A 12,418-nucleotide genomic window follows, 5' to 3' on the forward strand; every position below is an offset into this window, starting at 1 on the left:
AGCAGTAAATATTCTGCATGGCTGTCAGGCATTCCATAGATGTAATCGTACAGAAAATTGTGTGAATTCTATATAGGACCCTGAATCTAATTTGCAAAGCTTGCTAGTTCCTCGACAGCACCAAATGCGCATCTATTGCTTTTTCTGTCTTCATAAAGCCTTCCTCTTCCCAGTCCTGTTTACGTTGGACCTCTAGGGGATGCATGCTACAGAATCACACATCAGTAATTGCTTCAGTCTGGAGAGGTCTGATAGGCTATGGAAAAATTTCAGATTCAGCAGTGCAATAACCTTCTATTGGTAGAAAAGGATTCTTCAGTTAGTCAGTTTTAGATGCGAAACAGAATTCTTCCAATCATACAGAAAGCAGAAAAAAAAATTCAAATTATGGCATTAATAACTACTGTGCTGCACAAAGGAATGGTTTTATTTCTCAGTGAGTGCTACCATATTCCTCAGGGAAAGGGCTATGTGAGGATCATGCTCTTAGCACGCCCAAGGCTACAGTTTATTCCCTTTAACAAACTGGAACTACTGTAAGTGGCTTTTGGCACTTTTCAGATCTGCTGGTTAAGCCATGGCGGTTTGTTTCATTTACTGAATTACAAGTGAACATGTTTTTATGCAAAAAGAATTAAGCAGGACTGTATAGTTTGACACATTACAGTAACCCATTACTCTATCATGGTGGTAATGTGTGATTAAAGTCATCTTTTTGATTAATTATCCTCTGTTAAAAAGTGTGTTATGATTTTTCTGTGAAAGGAGATAGTAAAACTAAACATACATTTAATAAAGACATTAATTACTTCTCCCATGTGAAATTAGTGCAAACTACCATAAAGATGAAAATGACTTGGGTTCAGAAACAGTACTTTGGAAATATGAATTGGACAACAATATTGTTGAAACCAATTTAAGTTGATTTCTGGTAATCTGAAGGTTACACTCTGTTGGATGTATTCAGCATTGACATTTATCATGAGCCATATATTTATGGAAGGATATATGCTCAATTTGCTTTCAATGTATGTGGATATAGGTCTCTCTTCAGGGTTTGCATTCTGCTCTGTTAACTTTAAATCCTATCACTAGCAAAAAACACCATTTTGTTTAACAATAAGTGATGAACTGTCTTTTATGTATTTTAAATAGTTATTTTCTTTCAATTTGACCAAATCTGTATCTTTATAGGTACGTATTAAGTATATCATACCCAAAATTATTAAGTATATCATAGTATTATGTGAAGGTGATGGGACTTATGCCCTGTTTTTGTAGAGAAAAGCCAAGCAAAATGACACCTTTTATTGGTTAACTAAAAAGATTACAATATGCAAGCTTCCGAGGCAACTCAAGGTTTACATCTTGCCTGAAGAAGGGGCCTGAGTTGCCTCGAAAGCTTGCATATTGTAATCTTTTTAGTTAGCCAATAAAAGGTGTCATTTTGCTTGGCTTTTCTCTACATTCATAATGGCTAACATGGTACAACACCCTAGTACTACAGATATACAAGGCCCTGTTTTTGTTAAAGGAATATCTTGGAGTTTAAAGAGAGGTTGTTACTGATAAGACAATTAATGATCTCTGTAAGCAATAAAGCTGAGAATATGTTTGCTGACTAAGGGTCACCATAAAGTCACCAGACAGGACCTCACTCTTGTTTAGTTTAAACTAAGCAGTTTGAGATTGATTTATGATGTGGCAAAGAGAAGAGGGGGTGATTTTCAAGCTATATAGATTGTGCTCTGTGTTAATTGGGCATTCAGAATTTTAAAGTTCAAGTTGTGGTTTAACAATAATACAAAAAAAAGTCATCCTTTTTATGTTAAAATATTGTGGCTTATTTTTCTTCCCCATATTGTAAAGTATTTTGTAATGCATGCAGTAATATAATGAACTTAATTTTTCATTCCAACAAACATTAGCACTGCTATTAAAACCCCATACTAAATGCTGTGCAACTGAGCAAATGACAAACTGATACAGTCTGTCAGTCACTCATTATCCAACTCGCTATATCCTAACACAGGGTCACGGAGGTCTGCTGTAGCCAATCGCAGCAAATACAGGGCACAAGGCAGGAAACAAACCCTGGGCAGGGCACACACACACACAGCCACACGCCAAGCACACACTAGGGACAATTTAGGATCACCAATGCACCTAACCTGCATTTCTTCGGACTGTGGGAGTAAACCAGAGCACCCGGAAGAAACCCATGCAGACATGGGGAGAACATGAAAACTCCACGCAGGGAGGACCCGGGAAGTGAACCCAGGGAACTGACACAGTAACTTAATGAAGTAAAATTTAAATGGAAAAAAATACAGGAAATGATCGTGGCAGTAATAATCCCATTTGATTCTTTAAAAGATTCTAGGGATCTAATCATTAATGTAAGAAAATGATAGCAGGAAATAAATAGCAAATTTCCTTATGTCACACACGTATGCTTGGGAGTCAACCAAAGGGATCAGAAAACGGCAATTGTGCTAAACCTCTCTTTTTTCTCTCCGCAGACTAAATACAAGAAATCTTGCCTGTCCCGGCACCGATGATGTCACTTCCTGTCCCATCCCCGAGGACACCACTTCCTGTCCCGGTCCTGAGGAAGTCACTTCCTGGGAACCGACTATAAAAACCCCTCATCCTCCATACTTGAGCAGTTCTACTTTGGATTCGAACCTGTACACATTGTACTAAAACTTAAACCCTTTTGCAGCCAGGGAAACTATACGGTGGCTGCCCCAAACCTTCGTTGTGTCTCCAGCCATCTATTTCACAATTAATAGCTATAAAGAGGGTACTCTGGCCTCACTGAACCTGAGTTTGAGTGAGTGGGCTCCAAAGGGATTAATACTTCCTCCACCCTTCTTTTTTACTTCCTATCATTTTTTTAATTTAATACGTTCTTTATTAGGTTATAGAATCAGTTGTATTCTGCATTTGTTGGAATAGAAGTTGTAACATATTTTACTAGTTAATACAACAAGCACTTTGGAATGAGAATGTGGAGAATGGCACCCTTGAGTGTGTGTATTGTGAGTGACGTTGTTAAGCATTGCAGAGTGCAGCTACATTCTGTAGAATTCATTTCTCCACTTAGACTTAAGCACTCAACCAACAACGCCTGCTAGTATAAGTATACAAATCATTTAGTGTATCAGCAGCCTCATGTACTTTCCATGTGAATCCTGTGTGTTCTCCTCTTAGTCTTGCACCTCACAGATGCTTTATATTCCTCAAAATCCCTTTAACTGTCATCTCAAAAAGTCTTTTGTCTTTTGTTTTGTCAGAGGTTTTTATTTGATCACGTTTCATTTGAAATCTGCTGCTATACTAATAATAATAATAATAATAATAGTAATAATAAGTGGTAGCACTTCCACCTCACAAATTCAGCATAGTGGGTTTGAATCCTGTGTTGGTCCTTGACTCTGTTGGGATTTCATGCTCTATTTGTGTCTGTGTGGGATTTTCACAGAGTGCTCCATTTTGCCTATGACTTTTGTTTTTTGTTCTTTATTTCGCCTTATACAATTTCTTGTATTAGGAATTTGTTAGTTTTTGCATACCCCTTGTTGTCAGAGTGCAGGGTCAGCCATTGTACAGCGCCCCTGGAGCAATTACAGGTTAAGGGTCTTGCTCAAGGGCCCAGCATAGTAGGATCTCTTTTGGCAGTGACGGGGATTCGAACCAGCAACCTTCTGAATACCAGCACAGATCCTTAGCCTCAGAGCCACCATTCCGCCCCTAAAGTGGCTTCCTCAAAGACAAGCAGGTCTAAATTAGGTGTATGTGAATGTGAGTGTGGGTTTGTGCATGAGTGGGCAAAATGACAGACTGACACTCTGTGCCGGGCTATTTCCTGCTTTGTTTCCAGTGCTACTGGAATAGGCTCCACCCCTGAACTGGATTACAAAATGATTATGTTTATAATAATAATGCTAACAATCGTGAAATCAAATTTAATGCACAAAAATAATATATTTAAACAGAAAGTGTACTTAAGGAAATATTTTATAGGGGAAAATGTTTCCTCTATGAACTTGTAAAATGAATCTAACTCTAACTGCCTGTTTAACCAAAACATCCATCCATCCATCCATTTTCCAACCCGCTGAATCCAAACACAGGGTCACGGGGGTCTGCTGGAGTCAATCCCAGCCAACACAGGGCACAAGGCAGAAACCAATCCAGGGCAGGGTGCCAACCCACCGCAGTAACCAAAACATTCTGTATCATTTGTACTAGCACATCACCACAGATATAAGATCATATGGTAGTTTAACTTTTTATTTTGTTCTCTATAAGAATTTATATATAAGAAGTCCAGTTCAATGAACCAGATATTTTCCATAATGATTCTGGGACATTTGGATGATACTAAGAGATGGGTAAGATTGTACCATTTATTTGTATGTGGATTGGTTTACACTGAAAGGCTTCTTGACTGTGTTATGCAATTGAACCTAACTTATTTATAAATGCTGTTTTGTTAAATTAGCCAGTCTTGTCATGGTACACTAAGCAGTGTGTGTGAAAGGTCCCGTCAGACTTGATGTGATGAAGGATGTCCATCTTGAATTCATTATTAATGATGAGTCATGGCTGTGTTTTATCTATAGAGTATTGATCCTAACACATACTTTTCACTTTACACAGAATTGACTGACACTTCCAAAAGTGGAATTTGCATGTAACTTTTAAGTAAAATAAAAACACTTTCCTTTTGGTTCATGTTGCCCAGCTTTAAACAGTTTTTTTGTTTTCTTAACAATCTGCCAAAACCTCATAGAGATGGAAGGGTCACAGAAGCTAATTGCAGTGCATCACAGACTGGAATTGATGTACTATAAAATAATGTTTTCAGACAGCTTATCCAGAGTACATTATGAGAATGAATTTATTATTAAGGTAGATAATCAGAATATGAATATCACTCTGGAATATGTTATTTTTTTAAGTGTGAACACTCATTTAAGGAATTACTGTATAAGCACATTGTCTTGTATGTTGATTTACTGCTAACTGTAAAGTGTGTATGTAATTTCTAATGACACTCCTACTGTTAAAGTGAAATGTTTATGGTTCTAAAAAGATGTGCAAAAAATATATAGAGACAGAACAGAAAGCATTATTCTTAAGGATTTTGCTGAACAGAAAGTTCCTTTACTAGTTTGGAGTAAAGCTTTGCTATTTCTGCATGAGATATGATACAAGCAGCTCAACAAATAATACTGCTAGTAAAAATAATAACAATGGTTATGTTAGGAGACCCGGGTTCGCTTCCTGGTTCCTCCCTGCATGGAGTTGGCATGTTCTCCCCATGTTTGCGTGGGTTTTCTCCGGGTACTCCGGTTTCCTCCCACAGTCCAAAGACATGCAGGTTAGGTGCATTGGAGATCCTAAATTGTCCCTAGTGTGTGCTTGGTGTGTGAGTGTGTGTGCCCTGCGGTGGGCTGGCGCCCTGCCTGGGGTTTGTTTCCTGCCTTGCGCCCTGTGTTGGCTGGGATTGGCTCCAGCAGACCCCCATGACCCTGTAGTTAGGGTATAGCAGGTTGGATATTGGATGGATAATGGGTTATGATGATAATGATAATAAGAACCACACACTGAGATTACTTCATGAATGTATTTTGCAGTATTTACTAGGAGACCATTTTCAGGTTCCCTAATGCTCCATTGGGTTTTCTACAGGCTTTCCAGTTCCCCCCACATCCCGAAGACTTGTATGTTAACTTACATGGTTGCACTATATGGGTCTGGTATGAATCAGGTTTAGTGTCTGTGCAATGTTATAATTGTTCAGCCTTGCAACTGATAACTCCAGGGTAGGCTCAGCACAAGATGATTGGAAAATGGATGGGCTTTTTTGGGTGTAATATCTGAACATACTTTATTATTATAATCATCATCATCATCATCATCATCATCATCATCATCATCATATTATTATTATTATTATTATTATTATTATTATTATTATCATAACACATATTATAATATGTGTTTAATTAAACTTAGCAGCAGAGGCACATGCATTTTTCAGGTATATTTTTTCTATTCTTGCTTCAATTTATGTGTACACGTACCTTTAAAACATTTATCTGTTTTTGTGGCATTTATTTACAATATATACAGTTATCTCTTGTGATTTGTGGGGGTTGTGGGTGTAGGAGCCCCTTGAATGCAAAAATCAGTGAATACATTTTGGGCTCATGATTGGTTTTCCTTACGTGCAAGTGGTTCTGAGTAGAGTTGTCTGCAAAATGAACAGATGTCAGTATAGCTTATATATCGAGTTGTTAACCAAATATATTGTATTATGTATTTTGCTATAAAAAACATTTAATTATCAAACTAAACTTTGTAAAATATATCTTAGCATACTATATTAATTTTGACATGAAATATAAAAACAATTTTTATTGCCACTGTGAGTCGTGTACTTGGAGAGATGTTCAACCAGGATGGGACCTTGGGGCAGACCCAGGACACACCTAAGAGATTATATATCTCGACTATCCAGGGAAAGCCTTGGTATCTCCACAGAGGAGATGGAGGAGGTTGCAGGGAAAAGGACCATCTAGGGATCTTTACTTAGACTGCTGCCCTCACAACCTGGATTTGGAGAAAATGGATGGATGGATTCTGTGGTGAACTATATCCAATTGTATTCGAGAAAAGTATGGATTTCTTAAGCCTCTTCCTGTATGTTTACTCATCCATAATTAGCATGGTTGTTTTTTTTCCTACATCCATCACTATTACCAGCCTTAACTAGTAGACTACACAAACTGACTACAACACCTGCTTTAACTGGGTGTTGCATTTTTGCTGACAGACATACCATACAGTATTACGTTTCTCCTCTTGTACAACTTTAGGGATCTTATCACTACTCTCCATCAGTCTTAGTCATTGAGGACTGTACAGGTACACCTTGTGAATTCTTGAGAAATTTACATTACCGACTTCTTTTCTAACTCCAATGTAGGTCTCAGTCACCATTACAGTAAGTACACAAGTTAGTCAATGTATGTATGGCGTAACATTCAGGTGCGTTCAGTGGCTTACTTAACTGATATAAAAGTGGGAGCATTTCACCTTTTTTATTTACTTCATCCAAGAGTCAGTTATTACATTTTTGTTTATTCAATTGTTTTGTAACAATGAGTCCTATTCAAAAGTCTGTTGGTAGACTACATTAAATATGTGCTTCTTATAAGCACTTTACAATGAAGTTTAAAATGGAGTCCAAGTTGGCTTGTTGTGGCTCAATAGTTTTCAGATTCAAGTGATGTGAAAATGGTATTGATAGATGCGTAATAGTGGTGGAGGGTATGTGACTAATTGTTTTTAAATTTTCTTAAACATTACATTTTTGAAAGTACACCCAATCGAGTAGTATCCAATAACTAGCAAGTTTAAAATTTTCTACTAATACAAGATAACCAATACTACCATAAAATCAGCATCAATATTACCCTACAAAAGGAGAAAAGGAAATGAAATAAGACCTTTGACTAGGTGTTAATATAAGCTAAAAAAGTAATTCGTTAAAATTATATAAATAATTAAGAACTTGAAAAGTAACTGATTTATTGTATATCAGGAATTCCAAATGGCACACAGTGGGCAAGATGATCAGGGGCTTGCCGCAATTGTTTGTATATACAGTACTTGGGACTGAAAGATCCAGGGCTGGGCACCAGAGATCAGGGGCTTAAGCCACTTAATTCTCCATCCTCCCAACGTCACTGTCCATTTTTAAGCCCGTTCTATGCTTATATCAGTCAGGACTGCTGCACCTTTCCCGTGTTATAATTAGTTCAAAAAGCTGCAGGCTGATAACTCTGGTTCTTTACAATAATAATCTGCAGGTAATATTGTTCAATCAATTCCGTCCTTCTTATGTTTACATAATTTCATTCCCCTTCCATTTATTTCCAGAGGAGTGACTTTTTTTGTATCCTAATAGTTAACATATTTAAAGCAGCAGGAGAAGGGCACCTCTGTATGAGCCGTTTGTGTTTGCGCTCTGCCTTGTGTTTGCCTCACTTTACATTGGGCATGTGAGTGGCATTCAGACGAGTAAAAGAGGAAAATAAACAAAACACACAAGTTCAAGCAACCCCTCTCAATGTAAAACTGAAACAGTAAACTAATTAATAGTTAAATTCACACAGAACATTTCTCTGTTTTATCTTAAAATGCCTTCCCCATTCCCCACAAGTCTAAGACACAGTCCCAAAGCTCAATACACTTCTTTTCTTTCTTTTTCTTCTCTTTATCCTTCACTCTCCCCAGGCAAGCATCATCCTTCTCCTCCCAACTCTGGCTCTTTTTATAACACACCCAGAAGTGTTCCAGATGCTTGATGACTTATTTTCGGCAGCACTTCCGAGTGTGGCGGAAGAGCTGCTCTGCAGGGCTCAGTAGCAGCTACAGCACCCCTGGCAGTACCCATGGATCCCAACAGGACCGCACCAAACTCCAACTCCCATGAAGCCCTGCGGGAGTCCCAGGCACCATTGTAACCCAGGGGGGCTGCAATCTAGTTCTCTGGGGGAGGTAACGCTCTGGATAGGCTGGCTCCCCCGGTCCTCCCAGTGTGGAGGCAAGGGCACCGGCCGTCTGCCATACTATATATATATATATATATATATATATATATATATATATATTGTCACATACATGCGATTAATCAAAGAGCCTAAAGGTGAGTGAACTATCGCGAGATATGAGTTGGTCACGTGGTACTTACCTGGATCTCTTCTTTCCACAGAAAACCAGAAGAAAAATAATTCCCTCCACTTCTGGGTATAAAAATGGCCGCGACAACGTCACTTCCGGCCATCCTCAATGACATCACTTCCGGCTGTTCCAGATCACACCACTTCCGGCTCACCTCGATGACGTTACTTCCGGTTCCTGTTCCTAACGCCAACCATTTCCTGTTCCCATAATCCTTTTTGTATAAATCCACCATTTTCCCAAAGTAAAACTGTCAAATGTTCTTGCAATTTAAAGACTTTGATCTCTTTTTTTTCATATATTGTCTTAGGGCAATATACGGGGATGGTCCCCAAACCTTTTTCTTGGCTGACGAGTTGTTTTTCACTGGTTAAAAGCCCACAATATATATATATACGTATATATATATATATATATATATATATATATATATATATATATATATATATATATATATATTCACAGCATTCGTAGTCTGTGTCACAATCTGATTGTATGGGTGGTTACCTACCAGGTAATGCTTGTGGTTGGCCAGCAAGTCTGCTAACATCCACCACGGTGCCCTCAGTTGTGAGAAGCAGATCATAGAATGGTTGAAATAGTTTACTGTCAAATAATGCAAGGAGTACGCGACACGTGTTTCGCCCTAATTCTGGGCTCATCAGGCGTACACACTCTACTGCACTCCCTCTCGGGAATCGAACCTCGGACGTCAGCGCCAGAGGCGAAGCCCCTAACGTTGCGCCACGGCGTGTGGTTCGTTTATTTGACAGCATGTAGATCGGGGTAATTACATTCACGGCATTCGTAGTCTGTGTCACAATCTGATTGTATGGGTGGTTACCTACCAGGTAACGCTTGTGGTTGGCCAGCAAGTCTGCTAACATCCGCCACGGTGCCCTCAGTTGTGAGTAAACTATTTCAACCATTCTATGATCTGCTTCTCACAACTGAGGGCACCGTGGCGGATGTTAGCAGACTTGCTGGCCAACCACAAGCGTTACCTGGTAGGTAACCACCTACACAATCAGATTGTGACACAGACTACGAATGCCGTGAATGTAATTACCCCGATCTACATGCTGTCAAATAAACGAACCACACGCCGTGGCGCAACGTTAGGGGCTTCGCCGCTGACGTCCGAGGTTCGATTCCCGAGAGGGAGTGCAGTAGAGTGTGTACGCCCGATGAGCCCAGAATTAGGGCGAAACACGTGTCGCGTACTCTTTGCATTATTTGACAGTAAACTATTTCAACCATATATATATATATATATATATATATATATATATATATACAGTCATGTGAAAAGGTTTGGGAACCCCCTCTTAATTCTTTGGATTTTTGTTTATCATTGGCTGAGCTTTCAAAGTAGCAACTTCCTTTTAATATATGACATGCCTTATGGAAACAGTAGTATTTCAGCAGTGACATTAAATTTATTGGATTAACAGAAAATATGCAATATGCACCCTAACAAAATTAGACAGGTGCATAAATTTGGGCACCCCAACAGAGATATGACATCAATACTTAGTTGAGCCTCCTTTTACAAATATAAAAGCCTCCAGACGCCTCCTATAGCCTTTGATGAGTGTCTGGATTCTGAATGGAGGTATTTTTGACCATTCTTCCATACAAAATCTCTCCAGTTCAGTTAAATTTGATGGCTGCTGAGCATGGACAGCCTGCTTCAAATCATCCCATAGATTTTCAATGATATTCAACTCAGAGGACCGTGACGGCAATTCCAGAACATTGTACTTCTCCCTCTGGATGAATGCCTTTGTAGATTTTGAACTATGTTTTGGGTTATTGTCTTGTTGGAATATCCAACCCCTGTGTAACTTCAACTTTGTGACTGATGCTTGAACATTATCCTGAAATATTTGTTGATATTGGGTTGAATTCATCTGACCCTCGACTTTAACAAGGGCCCCAGTCCCAGAACTAGCCACACAGCCCCACAGCATGATGGAACCTCCACCAAATTTGACAGTAGGTAGCAGGTGTTTTTCTTGGAATGCGGTGCTCTTCTTCCGCCATGCAAAGCACTATTTGTTATGACCAAATAACTCAATTTTTGTTTCATCAGTCCAAAGCACTTTGTTCCAAAATGAATCTGGCTTGTTTAAATGAGCATTGGCATACGACAAGCGACCTTGTTTGTGGCGTGAGTGCAGAAAGGGCTTCTTTCTCATCACCCTGCCATACAGATGTTCTTTGTGCAAATTGCACTGAATTGTAGAACGATGTACAGATACACCATCAGCAGCAAGATGTTCTTGCAGGTCTTTGGAGGTGATCTGTGGGTTGTCTGTAACCATTCTCACAATCCTGTGCATATGCCGCTCCTGTATTTTTCTTGGCCTGCCAGACCTGCTGGGTTTAACAGCAACTGTGCCTGTGGCCTTCCATTTCTGATTACATTCCTTACAGTTGAAACTGACAGTTTAAACCTCTGAGATAGCTTTTTTGTAGCCTTCCGCTAAACCATGAGACTGAACAATCTTTGTTTTCAGATCTTTTGAGAGTTGCTTTGAGGATCCCACGCTGTCACTCTTCAGAGGGGAGTCAGAGGGAAGCACAGCTTGCAATTGACCACCTTAAATACCTTTATATCTCATGATTGGACACACCTGTCTGTTAAGTTAAGGCTTAACAAGCTAATCCAACCAATTTGGTGTTGCAAGTAATCAGTATTGAGCAGTGACATGCATTCAAATCAGCAAAATTACAAGAGGACTCACATTTTTGCACAGCCAATTTTTCACATTTGATTTAATTTCATTCAACTAATTACTGCTTCGCTAAAAATCTTTGTTTGGACACAACACCCCAGTACTCAGATGTTCGTAGGAAATGAAAGACATACCACTGTAATCTTTTTTGCTGAAGGTAGAGGAAATTATTATGCAGGCTGAGAGGGGTTCCCAAACTTTTTCATATGACTGTATAGTGTTAGGGGTTAGAATCTCCACTGATTGGGTGCAATGCAGGAAACAAATTGGATAGGGCACCCATGGTCCAGTTGCACACATGCACACAAACACACACACAATCTGGAATTATCCATTTAATTAAAAAAAAAACTAAGCAATCAACAAATGTATTTTAATTTAAAATATTTCCCTATGAGTAATCTCTCTTGGAAAAAGCTATTAAAAATATATGTATTCATTTTAACTTGTGAAAGAATGTTTCACTTTCACCTTAATTTGTGCTTTCTGTCTAATGCAAGCCAGTAAAGACAGACCCGGTTTCATTATAGTTACAGAGTGGAGAGGAGCATGAAAGAATGTGGTGCAGCTAATTTAACACCGCAAAGAACTTATTGGAAAATGGAATGGAAGAAGAAAATATACTTGTATGTATTATCGCCTTGTCAAACTTGTAACATATCTTTATGATGTGGTTGGTCATCCATAGAATTAGTTGCATTATTACAGTTTTGATTAACGAGAAGGAGTGTCTGCAAGGTACCTTTGAGAATGATGATAAAGAGAAGATGGGTTTAATGGTAAGAGGTCACTTTGTAAACAAAGTTCACTGACGGACCTGGATAGCTAATCCAGGCAGGCATAAAGAATAGAACTGGGCAGCTAAAGATTGGTAAACACAAAGAGCAAAGGTTTATGATCCAATAGCCCCCACA

This window comes from Erpetoichthys calabaricus, chromosome 9 (assembly GCF_900747795.2).
Source record: "Erpetoichthys calabaricus chromosome 9, fErpCal1.3, whole genome shotgun sequence".
Taxonomy (NCBI): Eukaryota; Metazoa; Chordata; class Cladistia; order Polypteriformes; family Polypteridae; genus Erpetoichthys; species Erpetoichthys calabaricus.